Source organism: Brassica rapa, chromosome A07 (assembly GCF_000309985.2).
Source record: "Brassica rapa cultivar Chiifu-401-42 chromosome A07, CAAS_Brap_v3.01, whole genome shotgun sequence".
Lineage (NCBI taxonomy): Eukaryota > Viridiplantae > Streptophyta > Magnoliopsida > Brassicales > Brassicaceae > Brassica > Brassica rapa.
In genome coordinates this window covers 28,738,077-28,742,064 of record NC_024801.2, presented here as the reverse complement: position 1 = coordinate 28,742,064, position 3,988 = coordinate 28,738,077, and positions in this window count along the sequence as shown.

Below are 3,988 nucleotides of genomic sequence, written 5' to 3'. Positions count from 1 at the left end.
AGTTTGGGAATAGGACAGCTTCTTCGTCGTTCCAATCAAACCAGGATGAATCACTCGGTAAGAAGCTTGATTTGGATACATAAAGTGTTGGAGAATCACCAGGAAGTTGAAATAGGAGCTGGGATGAAGAAGTCATCCCACTTTCTAATCAGGTGATTCCAGTTTCCCAGTTTGGGAATAGGACAGCTTCTTCGTCGTTCCAATCAAACCAGGATGAATCACTTTGTAAGAAGCTTGATTTGGATACATAAAGTGGTGGAGAATCACCAGGAAGTTGAATTAATCTCATAGGAGTTGGGATGAAGAAGTTATCCCACTTTCTAATCAGGTGATTCCAGTTTCCCTGTTTGGGAATAGGACAGCTTCTTCGTCGTTCCAATAACACCAGGATGAATCACTATGTAAGAACCTTGATTTGGATACATATAGTGGTGGAGAATCACCAGGAAGTTGAATTAATCTCATAGGAGTTGGGATGAAGAAGTTATCCCACTTTCTAATCAGGTGATTCCAGTTTCCCAGTTTGGGAATAGGACAGCTTCTTCGTCGTTCCAATCAAACCAGGATTAATCACTCTGTAAGAAGCTTGATTTGGATACATAAAGTGTTGGAGAATCACCAGGAAGTTGAATTAATCTCATAGGAGCTGGGATGAAGAAGTTATCCCACTTTCTAATCAGGTGATTCCAGTTTCTCAGTTTGGGAATAGGACAGCTTCTTCGTCGTTCCAATAACACCAGGATGAATCACTCGGTAAGAAGCTTGATTTGGATACATAAAGTGTTGGAGAATCACCAGGAAGTTGAATAAATCTCATAGGAGCTGGGATGAAGAATTTATCCTACTTTCTAATCAGGTGATTCCAGTTTCCCAGTTTGGGAATAGGACAGCTTCTTCGTCGTTCCAATAAACCAGGATGAATCACTCGGTAAGAAGCTTGATTTGGATACATAAAGTGTTGGATAATCACCAGGAAGTTGAATAATCTCATAGGAGCTGGGATGAAGAAGTCATCCCACTTTCTATCAGGTGATTCCAGTTTCCCAGTTTGCGAATAGGACAGCTTCTTCGTCGTTCCAATCAAACCAGGATGAATCACTTTGTAAGAAGCTTGATTTGGATACATAAAGTGGTGGAGAATCACCAGGAAGTTGAATTAATCTCATAGGAGTTGGGATGAAGAAGTTATCCCACTTTCTAATCAGGTGATTCCAGTTTCCCTGTTTGGGAATAGGACAGCTTCTTCGTCGTTCCAATAACACCAGGATGAATCACAATGTAAGAAGCTTGATTTGGATACATATAGTGGTGGACAATCACCAGGAAGTTGAATTAATCTCATAGGAGTTGGGATGAAGAAGTTATCCCACTTTCTAATCAGGTGATTCCAGTTTCCCAGTTTGGGAATAGGACAGCTTCTTCGTCGTTCCAATCAAACCAGGATTAATCACTCTGTAAGAAGCTTGATTTGGATACATAAAGTGTTGGAGAATCACCAGGAAGTTGAATTAATCTCATAGGAGCTGGGATGAAGAAGTTATCCCACTTTCTAATCAGGTGATTCCAGTTTCCCAGTTTGGGAATAGGACAGCTTCTTCGTCGTTCCAATAACACCAGGATGAATCACTCGGTAAGAAGCTTGATTTGGATACATAAAGTGTTGGAGAATCACCAGGAAGTTGAATAAATCTCATAGGAGCTGGGATGAAGAATTTATCCTACTTTCTAATCAGGTGATTCCAGTTTCCCAGTTTGGGAATAGGACAGCTTCTTCGTCGTTCCAATCAAACCAGGATGAATCACTCGGTAAGAAGCTTGATTTGGATACATAAAGTGTTGGATAATCACCAGGAAGTTGAATAAATCTCATAGGAGCTGGGATGAAGAAGTCATCCCACTTTCTAATCAGGTGATTCCAGTTTCCCAGTTTGGGAATAGGACAGCTTCTTCGTCGTTCCAATCAAACCAGGATGAATCACTTTGTAAGAAGCTTGATTTGGATACATAAAGTGGTGGAGAATCACCAGGAAGTTGAATTAATCTCATAGGAGTTGGGATGAAGAAGTTATCCCACTTTCTAATCAGGTGATTCCAGTTTCCCTGTTTGGGAATAGGACAGCTTCTTCGTCGTTCCAATAACACCAGGATGAATCACAATGTAAGAAGCTTGATTTGGATACATATAGTGGTGGAGAATCACCAGGAAGTTGAATTAATCTCATAGGAGTTGGGATGAAGAAGTTATCCCACTTTCTAATCAGGTGATTCCAGTTTCCCAGTTTGGGAATAGGACAGCTTCTTCGTCGTTCCAATCAAACCAGGATAAATCACTCTGTAAGAAGCTTGATTTGGATACATAAAGTGTTGGAGAATCACCAGGAAGTTGAATAAATCTCATAGGAGTTGGGATGAATGAGTTATCCCACTTTCTAATCAGATGATTCCAGTTTTCCAGTTTGGGAATAGGACAGCTTCTTCGTCGTTCCAATCAAACCAGGATGAATCACTTTGTAAGAAGCTTGATTTGGATACATAAATTGGTGGAGAATCACCAGGAAGTTGAATTAATCTCATAGGAGTTGGGATCAAGAAGTTATCCCACTTTCTAATCAGGTGATTCCAGTTTCCCTGTTTGGGAATAGGACAGCTTCTTCGTCGTTCCAATAACACCAGGATGAATCACTATGTAAGAAGCTTGATTTGGATACATAAAGTGGTGGAGAATCACCAGGAAGTTGAATTAATCTCATAGGAGTTGGGATGAAGAAGTTATCCCACTTTTTAATCAGGTGATTCCAGTTTCCCAGTTTGGGAATAGGACATCTTCTTCGTCGTTCCAATCAAACCAGGATGAATCACTCGGTAAGAAGCTTGATTTGGATACATAAAGTGTTGGAGAATCACCAGGAAGTTGAATAAATCTCATAGGAGTTGGGATGAAGAAGTTATCCCACTTTCTAATCAGGTGATTCCAGTTTCCCAGTTTGGGAATAGGACAGCTTCTTCGGCGTTCCAATCAAACCAGGATGAATCACTTTGTAAGAAGCTTGATTTGGATACATAAAGTGTTGGAGAATCACCAGGAAGTTGAATAAATCTCATAGGAGTTGGGATGAATGAGTTATCCCACTTTCTAATCAGATGATTCCAGTTTTCCAGTTTGGGAATAGGACAGCTTCTTCGTCGTTCCAATAACACCAGGATGAATCACTTTGTAAGAAGCTTGATTGGATACTAAAGTGGTTAGAGAATCACCAGGAAGTTGAATTAATCTCATAGGAGTTGGGATCAAGAAGTTATCCCACTTTAATCAGGTGATTCCAGTTTCCTGTGGGAATAGGACAGCTCTTCGTTGTTCGAATAACACCAGGATGAATCAATATGTAAGAAGCTTGATTTGGATACATAAAGTGGTGGAGAATCACCAGGAGTTGAATTAATCTCATAGGAGTTGGGATGAAGAAGTTCTACCCACTTTCTAATCAGGTGATTCCAGTTTCCCAGTTTGGGAATAGGACAGCTTCTCGTCGTTCCAATCAAACCAGGATGAATCACTCTGTAAGAAGCTTGATTTGGATACATAAAGTGTTGGAGAATCACCAGGAAGTTGAATAAATCTCATATGGGAGTTGGGATGAAGAAGTCATCCCACTTTCTAATCAGGTATTCCAGTTTCCCGTTTGGGAATAGGACAGCTTCTTCGTCGTTCCAATACACCAGATGAATCACTTTGTAAGAAGCTTGATTTGGATACATAAAGTGGTGGAGAATCACCAGGAAGTCGAATAAATCTCATAGGAGTTGGGATGAAGAAGTTATCCCACTTTCTAATCAGGTGATTCTAGTTTCCCAGTTTGGGAATAGGACAGCTTCTTCGTCGTTCCAATCAAACCAGGATGAATCACTCTGTAAGAAGCTTGATTGGATACATAAAGTGTTGGAGAATCCCGGAAGGAAGTTGAATAAATCTCATAGGAGTTGGGATGAC